This window comes from Megalops cyprinoides, chromosome 18 (assembly GCF_013368585.1).
Source record: "Megalops cyprinoides isolate fMegCyp1 chromosome 18, fMegCyp1.pri, whole genome shotgun sequence".
NCBI lineage: Eukaryota > Metazoa > Chordata > Actinopteri > Elopiformes > Megalopidae > Megalops > Megalops cyprinoides.
Window position 1 is genome coordinate 14,669,337 of NC_050600.1, and position 18,358 is coordinate 14,687,694.

General features: G+C 36.0%; 1 protein-coding gene across 15 annotated transcripts in view; it reads right to left on the minus strand.

Annotated features, from left to right (window-relative positions):
- Window positions 1–18,358, minus strand: part of si:dkey-237h12.3 (teneurin-3) — a 253,189-nt gene that overhangs the window by 197,665 nt on the left and 37,166 nt on the right. For 14 of the 15 annotated variants that reach the window (XM_036551909.1, XM_036551908.1, XM_036551920.1 and 11 more), the window contains exon 1: window positions 16,216–16,730. The exons of the other annotated variant lie outside the window; for it this stretch is intronic. The gene's annotated coding sequence lies outside the window, so the exon portion shown is untranslated. Of the gene's footprint in view, window positions 1–16,215; window positions 16,731–18,358 lie in introns of those variants that run through there. 15 annotated transcript variants of the gene reach the window in all.

The following is an 18,358-nucleotide window of genomic DNA, read 5'->3' on the forward strand; positions in this document are numbered from 1 at the left end:
TGTCCAGGGCATGAAAATATGCCTGTTCTCTTTGCACTACAAAGAAGCCATCCATTAAGACTGACATTAACTATAGCCATAAACTATATAATCACTATACAATATTCTAATGAGTGTTATATATTAATTACTTTGCAACTCATTAGTGAGAGTGCAGTTTCCCTTTGAACATCCTTTACTTGGCTTGAACAATTATGGGATCCATTACACTTGTAATTAGAACATGCTACGCAATGGTGTAATTATTTTCTAAAAAAAGCTTCAACTCCTTGTGCATTCCTTGTGCAAAATAGGTCAGATGGAATTGTTTATATATATATAATTTCTTTCTAGTTTTCTGCAGTTCCCATGAAAGGCAGTCTAACTTATTGTGGCCTGTCACCAAAATAATTATTCATTTCATGAAGTAAAATTAAGGAAAGAAAACGTTGCTTTTAGTCACAGAGGAACATATACCACCTTCCTAATTCCCAAAGCTTGAATCTGGAATCCCCAAGTGCCTTTTTCACCTTGAGTAGCTAGCTCATTACGTTCTGATATGGTACCAGTTGTAAACACCAAAATAGCTACGCGCCTCCAAGAGAGCTGTCTGTTCGTTCTGGCAAATCAAAAAATGTTTATTTTCCTCCAGATGGTGAGATTATATTACATAAATGCTGTCAGCAAGACCAATTCTCAGTTGCCTTCTCTTTTCTCCACAGACGCCCCTTGGCCCGTCTGTAATTGTGTTACTGGTTCTGCTAGACAGCTGCACTGTTCACTGTTGAGCAGTGGGCACGTTTGATTAACCACGCAGTCTGACTGGGCCTTCACTGCAAAATGCTACATTCGGGCGAGGGAAAAATGCTGAGTTTTGGCAAATTTTCAGTAATGATTGTCATAATACCACACATTCAAATTATCAACAGTGTACAGTTAGATCAGTTAATCATACCTTAATCCCAAAAGACAGCACATGATCGAAGAGCTGAGTTCCAGAAGCGATCTCTTTCTAAAAACGTTAAATAAAAGGCTCGTCTTTGTCAATGAACATAATGTGTATTAGTTTGGGAATCACACAACACCATTTTCTGAAAAAGACAAGTTTGTCTCAAATTCAAAACATCAGGGATAAGTAAGCTCTGACAGTACATTGTAACTCCACTGGGTACAATATCCATCAGCACCATTATAATGACAAACAGTTACTTTGGTCTTGTTCCAAACTTAGTTTCACTGCGCAAACAGATGTGAAACATCATGCCAATGAAACCCAGACGTGCATGTCTTGAGTTTGCCTCGCTGATGGTATAACTTGATAGTGCACTTTACTGCACTTTCGACTGACTTTGTAAGTTAATCCATCCATTCAGCGGTGACAAAGAAAACATGTAAAAAACGAGACACACTTGGAACTGCATTCAGTAGCAGGCATTGAAGATTGCTTACAGCATATTAATAAAGTTCTTTTATGTATGATTGGTAGTCACCTTACTGTTTTTAGTAAATATACTGATAAATTCATGAAGGGAAATAGCTGTTTTTGGAGAGAAAAAAATATCAGGTCAGGACAGTAAAAGATATATCTCTCTAACATATTGCATATGTTTTATCCACTTAAATTTTACCTATTTCTATCATGTTTTTTCTAAAACTATTATAATATTATTAATGCGACTGTTTTAATGTTCCCCTTATGTTGATGGCATCACGGCACTGCTGGTGAAGTACATCCAGCTGCTTGCCTATTGAAAAGAAGATGTTCATGTGGAACTAAGTTTTCCTAGAGGAAAACAAGATGAAATGATGAAATGCCAATTTATAGGACAACAGTAAACACATGCAATATGCTGGCTTACTGTTAAGGCCTTGTTAACCGCAACAATGTCTGCATGAGCACCAAAGTGACAGAAATGAATGTCTCAATATATTTATTGCCGACATAGGATTCTGACATTCATGACTATGGTGTGACATGAAGTAAAATGGAACTGACTTCTATTCATATTTTTCAAAAATAAACACAAACCACAGTCTACTGTCCATTGACTCACAGGAAGCCAGTGGAGTCATGAAGTCATCATTTTTGAAGTTGCTCATTTGTCATACCACACACAGAAAGTGGATGACTGACCCATAATTATCAAACACAGAACTCCGAAATTGCTAACATTCATCCTTAATACAGTTCAATTTGTCATTTTTGTAGAAAATGTAGAAATCCCATACTAATTTTGATTCCAAAAGGATGTTATGAAGTAATTTGTATTCATTTAGCCTAGCCTGTCTTTGTCCTAATGTGCACCAAAGTTCTATAAAACTTGCACTGATTGAAAAACTGCCTCTAATGTAGTTGTAATTGGTATAGATTACGGAGACGTCAATATACACACACGTTAATCACCATTCTCCAACCAGATTTTCCTTTGTTAGGATGATATGTTTGCACGAAAATGTCCCTAAATCTGATGCACATTAATTATTTGTAACCTGTCAAGTTAAATGAAAAATGGAGAAGGAGGGTCCCTTTTTACAGAACTGAGGAAAGCACAAATGAAACCTTTAAAAGTCACCACTTGCACCAGTCTGTGACTTCAAACAAAGATCAGGTTTTAAGCACCCTCAGCTGTGGGATCAATCCTGGATGGACTCAAAGGGGCATAGACAGCCAGTAAAACCTGTACAGCATCACTCCCTTACTAATTTTGAAACTTGACCTTCTCAACATATTCAATAAAGAGATCAGAAAGCTCTTACACCTGTTGTGTGCATTTTTCCTCCTCTTTCTGAACTGTGGCAGTCACATCTACACCAAGAACAAAAAGTATAAAGGAAACAAGTTGGGTGTCAGTAAATAACAAGAAAGCCAATCAATGAGAGCCAGGGAAAGCAGAAACAGAAGGTAAGCAGACAGACTAAAAGAAAAAAAAATCAGAAAAAGGTATACACTGAAACCTCTCTCTATATGTTAAGAAACTTGCTTTTAACCACCTTGGTGGATCTCAGGTTGTTTTGATATTTTATATGCGCCTGCCACATTCTGTTTATCCTCAGTGGATCTCAACTGTAGCTTACTTTTTCATGAATTAAACTATATTTTAATATTTTAAATTAATCTTACTCCAGGTATTCAAACTACAGAAGCTGCAATCTTTAACTTTGCCTGTACATATTCCTGTAAGTCAAAAAATGTTTCACAAATTCAGGCCCCTCTACAAACTACAAAGGTTTATATTAAAACTATAAACATATCAAACATAAAAATAATGTGGATATTTTGGAAGCTATTAAAGCTGCCAGGTTTCTCTGAAATGGCAAGAGCAACAGTTTTATGAGGGGAGGGCATTATTATTTTAGGGCCAATGAAGGTGTGGTGATAAACATGGTCAGATTGAAGCTGCTGGTATTTGAAGACTAAACATTATAACTGTTAACAATTTTATGCCTATACTGTGCTGTATGTACATTCTTGGTACTTACATGGATTCCTACTGGTTTTGTGAACAATGCATGTGGCCTACTACAGTTATAGCAAAAGAGAATGGAAACTGGGTATTTTTTAGATCCCACTCTTGTTTTTATTTTGTTAAATATATATCAAGAGGTGTAAACAAGATCATCTATCTTTTTAACCACAGAACTCATAATGAAAGAATATTATGTTTTATTTTATTTTTTTTTCTAACAGCCTAAGAGCACTGAAAGAAGAGCCTCGGGCCATTTTACATCACACAGACTTCTTATTATTCATCAGTATAAATATTCATAGAATAGGCACACGGGGGGCAGGTCTCTCTTAAGAAACCAACCACATGACATCACTCAAATACAGAAATGGAGGATGTCAGCAATTTCAGCTAAGATGGAATGTGGGAATTGAATCTAACACAGGAAAGACACAAAGGAAAACATACAGCATACATGCAGAGGAATGTGTATTCAAACGTCACAGCGCTGACCATGTATGCAAAAGCATTATAAAATGAAATTTGTACACAATGACCACTGAAAGTAATGCAATGCAAATTGCTATGTGACATGCAGCATATTAGTGGAAAAAAGTGTTGATTTAGATACAACATGCACTGTTTACATACAACATGCAGAAATACAATTCTGATGTGATTCAAACACAAGCATGACAACCCCATATCAGCAGTTATACTTTTTAGTACAATGACCCAAATGGTGCCTTTGGGGGATGGTTTGATAACACATAAAACTTATATATATAGCCATTTTAATTAATTTTTAAAAGCCCACTGAACACGTAATTACATTCAATGACAAGATAATTTTAAAAATCATACAAGACTAGAAATGACTTCAAAAATGTTATCCATTCAGAACTGAACTGTTGCACTAAAATGACACCATTACTACAGATGTGAAATACTTGTGTTTGTAGTGCTGTCACTACATGCTGGAAGTTCAGATCATATCTCATAGCAGCTGGACTCCAGGTGGAGTGAACTGAAAGACCCACCAAAAATGTACTGTAAATACTGCCACAGACAATGAAAAATGTAAAAAATGCTGTTTTCAAAAAATAGTATTTTGTGTATTTTAACAAACAGACCCCAAGCTTTATGAGTATTACTACTAAATTCCTCAATAACATTCCATTGTTATGATTTTATTAGGGCTATTTGGCTAAATTTTATTAAGAAGTAATTGGCTCTGTAATCAAATTCTATGATGTATGACTGATGCAAATGAATAGGTAAAATTGATTGACTAGTAAGGACCTATAGAATAAGCAGGGGTGTATAAACACTTCTTCAATCATTTCAGTGAAAATATACATTACTACAGCAAACTAAATCAGTTACAAAATCCAGAATCTACTAGTCAGCATGTGCATTCATATAACAAAAGGTGATATACTGATGCATTCTCAGAACCAGTGATGCTCGTGGAATCTTTTAAAGCCAATATTTCAATTTGAAAATAAAAATGTTATTCTCATCTCACATCCATCAGATTTGACACTGGTACATTTCCTTCCTGACACCATCTCCTCTTCAATGTGGATGCAAATTGGCTGACAAGCTGACTTGTCTGACATGATTCACAGAGATTACAGAGGTAATAAAAAGCAAGTTAATGTACTGTATGCAAATAGGAGAACTGCAGGGCACATCAGCGGCTAAATACCAACATGGAAAAAAATCTGAGGTCAAAGGAAAACAGACAGTTGTACTATAAAAGAGCAAACAGGCAGGAACAGTCTCGATGTTTTTTTTTCTTTTTCTTTTTCAAGGGAAGTCCTAAACTAACAATTGCACACATTTTGTGTGCTAACAAGAAGTTGAAAATCAAATAAAAAGTCAAAATGCCTGGCAATTACGAGGTTAAAATGACTGACCGGCAGTTCTGAAGTTATCAAAAAAGTAAAATTAAATAAAAGACTACTAGAAAGCTAGCCCAAAGATCATACAGGGTGACCTTGCAAAGTCTGAGAAATAAAGGCAGAGAACTCCTGAGACGTTCTTTCACATTACAAGAACAGTTCTCAATTAAAAGGAATGTCCTTTCCAACCATAACTCAGGAGAATCAGCTTTGTGTAGCATTAGCTGCCTTTCAGTGTCCTCAGCTCAGCAAGTGAGCCAAGTTAGGATGTTTAGCTGGCCTCCGTGAAGATGCTTAACAATCTGTCTCTGCATGAAACGCAGGCTAATTAACAGTGCTGCATGAGCATGTAATGTCTGCTGTGTGAGATGGGGGTGTGTGACATTCAGGCAGGCTTTTCACAGAGAGGAAGGTTGGCTATCAGATTGATGTAACTTTTGAGAACAACATCTGTGATTTAATAAAGCAGAGGGCTTTCCAACCGAGCACACAAATGTAGCAGAGAGTAGAACGATATGTACAAGGCCGGCCACTGCACAAGCACACACGTCACACCGAACATGTCTGTTAAATGAAGAAATACTCTGCACAGGTGGGAATCTGTATGCAATGTGTTATGTGGCTCCATGCTACAGAAAATAGGACACTCACAGGAATGATCAGATATGCTGTTTCTCCTTGGTATTGGTGAGATCATTTCTCTCTAGCCCAGCACATCCAAACCAAGTATTGTGATCACTTCTTTTTAATGCTCATCATGATTTAGTCATGACAAAATATAGCCAGGACAAATGGAGTCTGGTTTTTGGATTCATTGTTTTTCCTCAATAAAAATTATGTAATACTACTTGGACAGTTGAGCCATGCACTAGAAATATTAGCTGCAAATGACACAGTTGCCTGGGACAACAAAGTTCCACCAATCAAAACATTTTAGCAACCATTTTGTGTTACTCGGTTACCTATCTTGGTAACCAAAAAAATGCATTCAAAACCTATTTTTCCTCTTTAAATAAAACTATCCCCTTTCCAGATTTCCCCTATCATTCTATCACAATGGCAGACCACTTTTGCAATACTATTTCTCACCCTTGCAGAAAACCTGACAATAAAATATAATTTTCTCCTGTTCTCTTTAAAATCTGACAATATGCACTTTCATACCAAAAAAGCTATGACATTCATAAGACCTTAAGAATTACATATTACAAAATTCTTGTTGTAACTGCTTAATTTGGAGTTTGTAATTGATTTACTGCTACTAATCAATCGATAAACACAGGGATTAGAGCAGCCAACATATCTCATGAGATGCCCTCCACTGACCAACATACAGTTCTCAGCCCTGTCATGAAGCTATTTAATGCATTAGCCCATACTATGATGCGGCTAATTAGTTTATTTAGCTCACTAAGATGGTTTTGGCTTCCTAGTTAGCTGGCTAACTACCCTATATTCAACTTGGTTCAGGCATTGTTGATTTTTGAGAAGCACATGTGCATAGCCTACTTACGAGGTTATTTAGAGTTGAATAACGTCTCTGATAGGACTCATAATTTTTTTGTTTTTACCTAAATATGCAGCATCTGTTGATGTTGTAGGTAACTGCCACCTTGTGACCTTGATTTGTATTGTAAATAAGAGATTTGAACTTGAGGCAAGAAATCTACAAGCCTCCAGTTTTCTTCCCCTGAGAAAGTCTTGAGACCCTTGGATGTTATTATTTTATAGCTTCTAAAGGGTAAGTAGACCAAATAGCAAGTTTGGATGCGTCTGTACTGCAATAAAGATGAAAGCTGAACTTGACCGTCTCAACGAACCTGCTTCAGGTGAGTGTTCTCTTTTCTGCAATTTACCGTTGCTTGTGGTTGGGAGGAAAGTATGTATGGGTATGGGAACCATATTATCCAATCGGGCAACAAAAAACTAATGGCTGGGTTCCCAGCAGGATTACCCTAACCCTAATTGTTTATGAAAGCAGATTTATTTAGCAGAAGCAAGTTTAAATCCTCAGTCTACTGCTTCCAAAGAGGTTTCCAACATACTAAATTATAGAATGTGCTGAAAATGTGAATTTGTAAGTAGGTGATTTTGCAGGAACTGTACATATTAGTATATCACTACCCCCGGGTCCATCACAAGACACTTTCAACTGTAGGCCTATGTTGTACAGTATTTCCACACTGGGGTATCAGTTTACTTATTCACAACATGCTTTGTTTCTGAAATTCTGGGATCGATAGAAACAAGAGAAAGGAATAAATTATTCCACTGTTACAAAATTGGATTTTAAAAATCATTGCTGACATGCCCTTTATGTTCTTCCTTCGCACACAAGGCTATATAATACAGTGAATAATCTGAAGATTAAATGGCTGCTTTCCTATTGAATGGTTTTATTTACCACTGCTGAGAAATATTCATAAAGATAATCAAAACAACATTAGTCTCTGTTGACTCAGTTCTTATCTTAGAAAAGGACATATTTAGCCATCACCATTTGAGATTTGATGTATTTACAGGACTTCTGAAACCTGTTGATTCAACAAATCAATATGAAAAAAAAAAAAAATAATATCAATAGAGTAATCAGGGAAGCTAAATTAAGAACACAATCACTTAAAAAACATTATTCACAGCACAGCTCATAATTGTTCAACATAGCGTGACCAACTGATGTTTATATTATATTTGCCATATCAAAGATTTTACCTGTATTGCGTGTATAATGTAAAATTAAAAGAATGAAGGTGTTTTGAGGAAATCCAAATTTACCTGGTTTGAGTGTATAACCTGAAATTAACAACATGATAGCAGAACTGATCATACTGTGAACTTTGAAAATTTTATTTACTAATGCATTTCCATCTGTACTGTTACAAAAGGATTACAACTTTATGAATACTGATCTTTTAGCCAACAGCTATAGGAGTTGTATAGCCTATATAAACAAAAAGAATATGTGGAAATCCAGTTAACAGTAAACAGCAAATCTATTCCATCTCTCAGTAATCTTGTGGGGAAAACGTTCAACCTGCATTATTTGCTCCCTATAAACTTTGAGAGAACAAATGTGACTTATGAATTATTAAGTGTTTCAACAAAGTAAACAATACCTGCAGTAATTACTTTATGCAGGTATTTATAGTCATCTTTAACAGATTAATACAAGGTACAGGCTTAAAGACTAAAACTCAGATGACCGATTGAGACTTAAAGTTTTAAAGAACCACTCTAGTCAAAATGAAAGAATAATATGTATCAAGTACATGTCTGCATGACTGAGCATTCCAAACCATACCCTGTAAGCCCAGAAGCCAACCATCATCCCGAAATCAGTGACTCAATTCTGCTTTAGTACCAGCTAAGCTTTTACTTAGAGGGAATGGCAAAATCAAGAACAGCTTCAAAAAAAGCTGTTTTCCACAGATAGCTCTGAGATCGCCTATGCTACATGAACAGAGTTTATAGGCTGAATACTGTATTAGGTAGCCGTAACTGCTACAGCCTGGTGTAAGTACATACCATGTGTTCTGGTATTGGATTTGCTATGTTTTAGTCAGAAGTCATTTGACATCATTACGAGAGTTGTAAGGTTGCCAGCCTCTCACCTGCGCAAGTAATGTTTCAGAACTGAATGTTGATGTCAATGTAAATTTCATCAATATAAAGTATTAAAAGAAGTTTATCTTAAATTAATACTGTAATTCTGGCAGTCACTGAGGCCATACTTGATGTCAGGCGCAACATCCATTTTACATCCCCTTCTTTCGCAGGTCACAAGTACACCTTCAGACATATCAGTTACCTATAACCTATATACCTCTACACACCCACAACTATGCCAGATTCAAGTTGTAAGTCACATTAACAGTCATATTTGGTACTTGCTCTGAGCAGCAAAGACAATTCAGGTAACATAGTAAGAGAGAGAACACTATATGAAAGAATAAAGGGACATGAAAATCTGTATTCTAACTAACTGAAATGTGTATGCACAGGTTTAAAGAAACAAATCATGTGGGAGTATGTCTTGTCAGGGTGTCAGTATACATCTGTGGTTAAAAGCAGGTAGCTTCAGGTGGTTGGCTACCAAGTATTTGAAGTAGTCAGGTCATGGTTACAAAAGAGAAACAGGCATGTTTACGGAACCAACTGGGGAAAAAGTAGCACAACAGCAAATAAACAGTGTGATCTCCCGCAGATAGGAGTTACTTTAAAAGCAAACATTGAGTATATATGTCAAGCTAGAAGAGACATCATTCAGACACCATAGGAGACATTCTTCACTGACTGAGAGGAGGGAAAACCCTAAGTTTCCCTTTTATTCACACCAGGGTATGGTCTCTCTGTTTATTTGCCAGCTAGTTACATGCAAATGAAAAAAGCAGTATATATGAATGGGAAGTACTAATTATGTAGCATAACCTCCAAAACGATACTGTTAAAATTAATGTTAAATATATTGTTAATATTAAAATATATTGAGCTTGACCATTTTTTTCCACCCAGATAGCTAATTGGCTAGTTGTTAATAAATGATGAGATACTCATTTTTAGCTTACTATCAAGCAGTAGTGGGTTTTAGTTGTTTGCCAGCATGGTGGTGGAACAGAGAAGAGGTTAACAGAGGTATTTACAGAGATAACCAACTGAAGATAATGTAATTTTTGGATGGACCCATGTCCACTGGAGGCATAGAGGTTGCAAGAGATGAATGGAAACAAGTTGGAAAATAAAACTAGAAATTAATGCAAATGGAGGATTATTTCCTGAAAGAGCAAATGTTGCATTATATTGCATTTTATTATTCTAGGTTTACAGAACCTGACATTGCACTTGCATCTTGCAAAGAGGGACTTTACAGATGTCATAATATATACTGAATGTGATATTTCACAGAAGCTGTCCTTTAACCTAACTAGACAAACACTAGAGAATATGTGTTTATTAAAAATACTACACATAAACTATACATTTCATTACATTTACTAAAATATTAGTTATTTAAATATTACTAAACTATGATTACCACACATCCTTAATGAACTAAAAAAAATCTTTTGAATGATATGCCACACCATGTATTGGTAAAAATCCACACTAAATAAAATACAGACCTACGATGTGCCTAAACTGAACAATTCAATAGTTCTAAAAAAAGTGGATTTAATAATGATAGGCGTCTTTGACTAAACATTACCTCATGAAGTAAACTAGATGGTGTTTAGAGTAAAATTAGTAGCTGACATTTTCTCATCACTACAGTGAGTCATTTAGGAGATGACAAAAAGGAACTAGTGATTACCAGTGAATAAATTCTTGAAAAATAGCAGAAAATAATATTCTGATAAATATTCTGATTCTCAAAGCCTATGACAGCTGCAGCCAAAACATGTGAAGAGACAGTGTAAACTCAGAGGAAACTACAGCAAAATAAGATATTAAACGAAATAATCATAATGATACAACTACACTGACTAAATGAATGAACAAACTTCTTTGGTGTGCGTTTATTTACCAGTCCATACTACTGCCTTGCATATGTCAGGTGGCATGAGACATTTGTTTTTTTCAGCACTGCTACTCTTCCAAACAGTTATCCTCCTTCCTTTTTCTACAGCTATTGGCAGCAAGCATAAGAATCCATGTTTTCTGTAGTGGTCCATGTGCGTGTCCGTGTGCATGTTTGTGTTGTCAGAGCTTCAGGGAGGCATCAAGCACTGCGCTGCTGCTTAGACATAAGTAGATCAATCTTGCGCTGCCGTCCTCTGGATCACTGGATCTCCTATGGGCCCTTCAATCACAGTTCCGTGTTCTGCTTTTGTCTACTCTGAGAGCCTCTTTTTCACTCACTTCTCAGCTGTAGCCATCCAGACCCCTCTGATGAGAATACCACAAGGTAATCTTAGACTTTGAATGACATAATATCTCAATTTTTGGTTTCTGCTCATACTGTAAAGCAGGTCACAAATAAGTCATACCCTTACAAAGTATTCCTAGATACCCACATCATATGTGGATGGTACTTCAGCTTTGTTTTATTCCCCTACGATGGATCACAGTGGAGGCAAACCTAACCCAGAGCTGGAGGTAGAATTTTCCATTGTTGTAGTCAAAGGGCTGCAGCAATTTTTAAATTGTAATAACCGCTTACTTTTTAGAGAGGACTGTGATTATTACTATTATTATTACCACTGCTGTTATCATTTGTGTGTCTTTTAAAATCATTTTTATTTTGTAATGGGTGACGGAATGTCCGTTTCCCCTTAATATACTGTAATTCATCTAGTTTTATGCTTCTGGAGAAATGACAGGATAACATGAACACTCCTTGCTCAAGAGTGCCCTCATGTTTGTCCCATGGAAATAGCATTTTACCAACAATAAAATTAATCATGCCATTAATCCAGTTCATAATGGATGTGAGTTTTACTTAGATGAGGCTAAACCTAATTAAAAGATTGATGTGTGTGTCCTGATATCAGTACAAGCATAACCATGCAGGCCTTGGGTTATCCTATATGTTTCACAGTAGTCTATGATCTCCATTGAAAGAACATCTTACCATGAATTCCAGACAGTCCTCTCTTATTTAAATGTATGCATATACAATATACAATAGTTATCGAAACTCAAAAAACATCCCACACATTCTGGGAAATACCATTTAAACCAATATTCTGAAATATTAAAACTACAACAAAAAGGAAATAAATGTGTTTGATTCACTTTTTTCATACTTACCATAATTTACTGTTTATTTCATTTTTAGTCATTTTCACTCCTGCTTTGCCCATTAATTGTGATTTCCGAAGATTTAGGCAGTTGAATATATTACCTAGTTTGCTATGTCACTTACCGTGTCTTCTAAGAGAGCTTTGCCACGCCTTTGTTGTTCTTTACATGAACAGAAACAAATTAGCGAAAAAAAAATAACCAATTATTTTAATACAGACTTACTTGTTGCAAAAGACAAAACACTTGTCTTCATTGGAATCAAGCTGGAGGTGGAAATAAAGGATACATAGCTACAGCCTAGTTACATTTCCAGAGGGTGAAGGATGACCATCTGGGAGTAAAGTAAACCTCTACACTGTTGTTGATGTAATGGAATGCAAGGATTATATCTACAGAGTACAGACAACACAGACTTTAAATCCCTTTTACTGCTAGCATTAAATTCAGAATAATGTAAATGTACTTCATATAATAAAACAAAAATGAATCCCTTGCTGTTTTGAATCTTTTAAAATTCTTGAATAATTACTCAAGCAAGTTATGTAGACACGAGACTAAAATGTACTTTTGGTTTGTTGCAAGGTTTAGTTGTGAAGCACCAATGCATCCATTAGCTGACATTTTGTGAGAGGGTTAAATTTATTTAAACAAATAAATAAATGTACCATGGTTATACAACATGATTATAAGAGCACGAAAGCCTTTATGACACACAATGTCTTGTTAAAAAGGACACAGAGCATAACCAACAAACTACCAGAAAACCTGCTTGCTCAATTCATCCTGCCTAAAATGCATTTAACCGATTAGTAGCGCATAGCTAATGATGTTTCTTCACAGTCTGAATCACCCTGCCAAAAAGCAGACCTGCCTATGCCTGTGTTGCATATAACTCATATATAGTTTACATACAGATTCTAAGATGTTTTTTGTCACTTAGAATGAAGCTGCAACTTAAGGTACCCATCTGCAGCAGTCATTTTATGAAATTTGTCATACTGGTAGAAATGCATGCACAGACACTTCAGGTGAGAAGATTAAATAAAATGAACTAAAATAACATCAATCACAGTTGATTACAACTTCAAAAAGCACAGTGACTAGCTTTGCGGTGCGTAAATTATTACTGTAGCTTTAGTTGGTAATTTCGCTGCAATCACTCTGTTTGCATAGTCGTTGGTCATCACAAAAAGCATCCAGATAAGTAACAATGTTGCAGAACATGACTTCAGCTAAAAAAGAAGCTTTCAGCAGATAGAGCTGGGGAAAGTGTCAGTACTTTTCACAGCTGAGCTTCATCCAACAATTTTCCTACATAAAAATCTACACCTTTATCGCACCACATAAAGTACAGTGTTGCACCTGTGATTATAATAGACTCAACCATTTCAAAAGCTTTTTAAAAACGATTTAACAAATAGCAAAAATCTTTCATCAAAAGCTCACATTAAAGCAAAAGCACAGATATCTATGTGCTGGTACGTGCATATTTCTGTTATACAATCAAGAAGGCAGTGATAGGGGTCACTTCACAGAGGATATCTACCTCAGTCATCAGCATTACTTTGAGCCAATCACACCTGTGTATGATTTCAAAATGAAAATCACGGCAATTAAACTTACATTATTACATAAACAAGTAATCTCTTTCTTCTCTGTTTGACAAAGACTAAGATTAGCTGAATGTATGTTCCACTACAGCACTTTTAAAGAATTACTACTCCTGTTGTGAAACAAATGACTTCTCAGGACTGAGAAGTGCTCCTATCAATCATCAATAAGTTAATTTGAAATAATAAGACAGATTTGGACATAGGCTGAGCTTTAGTGCAAGGTTACATCAGAAATTGATTGCAACTGCACATAAAATGAATTCAACCCTCTAACCTGCTTCTTTGAACATTAATCTCAATTATAAGGAAAGCTTCATAATGGTAATGCCTTGTACAAAAATAAATAAATCAGGGTTTGTGGGACATTTCAATTAATCAGTTTGTAAAAATATAATTAAGCAAAATATTGTCCTTTGTATCATCAAACATGCCATGAAATTTAAGGAGAGGAAAAATTTAACAGTGGACCAGTATTTTCTTGAGTGGTTCACAAGTAATGGGTTTTAATAGCATGTATGCCATTACAAATACCACAGCATAAAAATAAGCTTTCACTGCCCCTTAAGCGAGCTTCACATTTACTTGCAGATTAGTGCAGCCATACATGTAAATACACTACATTGCATTTAATCCATCCCAATAATCATATTGAACAAGTGACGGGGGTTACATTTACATGAGTAACTGTTGGTGCTGAAAGTACAGAAACCTTTAAGCTCTTGTATAATATTGGGAAGTTATACTGAAACAGAATTTCACAAAATTGGGTTGTGAGGAAGAATTGTAATTAGTACACAGCAATAAACTATTTCGACCTAAAGACTGTGTAATGTAAACTTGCCCTGTTTTTAAAAGTATGCATTTAGAAGAATATTGTTCCTCAGAATGGAGGATTTACTTTATATTTCTTTCATCCACAACTAGGTACTATATCTCATTTCACATTTTCCATACTATGTAACAAGAAAAATCCTGTATAAACCATTCTAAGAATGAAACTTTTTTAAATGTAGGCTTTTAAAACATTGTTAAAGTATTTTCATTTAACTGAACAGGCATGTATGCTGAGCACATTATATAAGAGCATTGAGAATTCAGTCACACTACCACACTACATTTTAGACAAGCACATTCCACTGTTATCTGCGTATCAAAATAATGTTATGGCTGTTAATTTCCTCCTCCTGGAAGTAACTGATGATAGCTTCTTCTCTGCTTAATGGCAACTATATGCTTGCATGGAAATAGTAAATTCCATACATTGTATGTATTACTCACACTGAAATAATAAATTAAAATAAATAAATAAATACATACATAAATATAAACAAACAAGCTCGATTATAATCGTTTTAAGAATACAGATGGTGCTCGTACTGACACGCTTACTATTAGACTAATTGAAATGATTATTTTTGCATATTAACCATCAAAGGTCACAACAAAACATCAGCAGTGGCAGACTACTTTTACTATCTACAAGCAATCCGTTCCATGAGTTTTTATACTTCGATTCCATTTTCTTATTTTCTTTAAAAAATAATATGCCTGACAGTTGGACGATGTCTTAGAACACGCAGATAACTGTCACTGATGATTAAAAATACTATGTAATTCAGCTGCTCTACGTCATCATGAAAATCTATTTGAGCAACTGCAAAATCGTCCTTAAAATAGTACCTAGTAGGTACTACCTACTAATAATTGTCCGTGGATCCAAGTAGAGCATAACATGCACGTGTCTATTTTACGAAGTCATCCTTCAGGAAATTACGATCGTTTAGCTAATACTATCCTCAGGCTTTTGTTGGATTGAGTTACTCTAATTTCCTTTACCCCAGTAACCTCCTTACCATTAAATACAGTTACAACTCCTGACGCAGGGATTGGTATAACTAGGCTACTAACTTTACATGTCATACTTTTAAATGGTATAATAGTTCATTTATTCTTGGACCCATGTACCAGACTAAACGTCACAAGAGCAATCGCCGTTTAGATACCCAACACAAGCGTGCCAATCCCATCGGCAATTAAACCATCGAAGGGAACCCGAAAACACGAGTCTTTGGGCAACACGAGAACCATTAGAAAGTGAATCTTGGGGAGGGCGTAAGTGGAGGATATTTGTCTGTCGTATTCGTTTCAAAAAGTATTTGTAATATTGCAGTCATATTTGACTACAATGGCAACTATCTAGTCACATATGGGGACAACGGTTAAACAGATTAAAATTGTCTCAAACCCAGCCATCAATAACAAAAACGTCAAAGCTAGCAGTCTTATTTGTATTTAACCGAAAAAATGAACGATCCTCTCTTAAATGATTTCTGTGATTTTGGCTCGGATCTAGAAAATTGTTATGTAAATACTAAATTGTTTACGCAACCCAACTCTTCAAAAAGGACTTTAGCTTATGCTCAAAATGTCATATAAATAGCCAGCTACTTTTCAAATCGGCTTTACATCTTAACCAGTGAACGGCAAGTTTTGAAGTGTGGCGAAACTGGGTAAAATGATATTCCTTACCTGATGCAATGTCATTTAGCATCCGATTGTCCTCAGCTGTGGAAAAAAACTTCACCAAGATGTACCAACTTCTGTGAAACACGCCGTAGTTTGCTGATAATAGAGTAGGCAACGAAGCAAACGTCCCGCACTTGCTCTCCTGTTATGTCAGGCTGATTGTCCTTAGCTTCCGCTTTTTTGGAATGTCGATGCAAACGACGAGCGGTGGGTCTGTGTGCAGAGGGATGTTGGAACGCAGACACAGTACGCACGGAATGTAAAGAGAAGGACACGGTAATGAAAGCATAGGCTCCGGGGTGAAGAATCAGAATGTGACAAGCGCACATGTGTAACTGCCAAGGACCCTACCAACCAACGGCGACCAGAATCACGGGGAGATCGGATTGCAGGAACGTTTTCGTTGGAAACGACAGCTTGCGCGAACTACAGGCAGGTTGTGCCTCCACACACGTACATCTTTTCCTACAAATGCCAGGGAATGTGTTCGTTTCTGTAAGCGAGGCTTGGATACAGCACATTCTCCCTCTAAGTGCCTTCAAGTATCTCCCTCTATTCAGGGTTGGCGGATGTAAAGCCCTAGTGTTCCCCCTGCTGCGTCCAATCAGTGTCTACCACCAATGGTAATAATTTAGGGGTCATCCATGACCAACACTTCACTCTGATGAATGGTTCTGTACTACTCACTGCCCTGATGAGGATGTCTGTGTACTTCTGATTACAAACTTTAATGAACTTAGAGGTTCATTAAGCTTTCATTCCAGGTCTTTATACAAGGAGGGTAGTCATTTTATTTACTCCTGTAGGGGCACAATACTATGAGCCTACATAAAGCATCCTGTAACTATCCTTAACTGTTTATAAATATTACATTTGTGATAATAAACACAATGTTTATCATGAGCCTATTTTAATAACTATTTTCCATGCAATGCATTGTTTCATCCCCATTTAATTTCCCATAGATAAACTGGCAAGCAAAAGTAGTTATGTCATTATATTTTCAAACACAGACAATTTAGCCTTACATAAATGTATTCATTGTGGTACTATATGCCATTGAGTAAGAATTTATAATAGCCTGCACTCCTTGGTGTTACAATTTCATGATTACATTCACAACTGTTATGTATGAGTTCACACATTGGACAGCTACTGTTAATTGATTTTCAGATTATGTAGGATACACAGTAACACTGTGTACCCCTTCCTAGGGCTATGAGGGCTGTATAATTTGGGTTATTATTATTATTATTTTTATTTTTTTTTTTTTCCTCAACAATAGCATGCCTCTCTGGCCCATTTCTATATGAGTGCAAAATGGTTAATGTGACAACATTTCATTACATTCATAAACAGATGTCAGAATTAAATACTTACATGAAAACAAAATTAGTATAGCTGGTGATAGTAAACTCGCACTTCCACTCTGGTCACATCACAAACTGAGAATAGAAAATTTCCTGGAGAGTGCGACGTTATCTCATACAAACTACTGTCTAAATCGCAGTTCTGGGGTCAGTTGAATAGCAAATGAAGGCTGAAGAGGCAAACTCTGTCAGCAAATGACTGCCTCCTTGTGCCTCTAGTGGGGACACATGTTGTGTTGTAGCTGGGTCTGGAGGTGTTTGCTCTGTCACTGTCATAAGACAGCAGCACCTGGGTACTGCTGGAAATGTCACTTTCTCTCACCAGTCTTTTAGTTGCATCCCTAATGGCAGTAGGTATTAAGTGGCAAGGTATTAATGAGATTTTAAACTCACAGGACAGTTCATAATTTGTAGCCAATGGTGGGGCACTGAAGGCCCAACACTCAACAAAATGAACATGATCTGACAACTGAGACAATGGGAGGAAAGTTACATGTATAATTAAAGTTTATGGATAAGTGCTTTGTGAATGGTGAAAAGTATTGGACTATATTAATTTTATCTTTATTATTTGTTTTTTTTTTTGTTTTTTTTTTTGGGGGGGGGGGGGTGCCATTCACTAATTTACAGGGCAAACTCCATACCTTTCTTCATACCTTTTGTCTTACAATAATTACCATGAAGACTCTATGCCATTTAAGCTAACTTTAAGACACATACTTTGGAAACTGAATAATAAATATATAATAACAATATATAATAGCAATAATAATAGC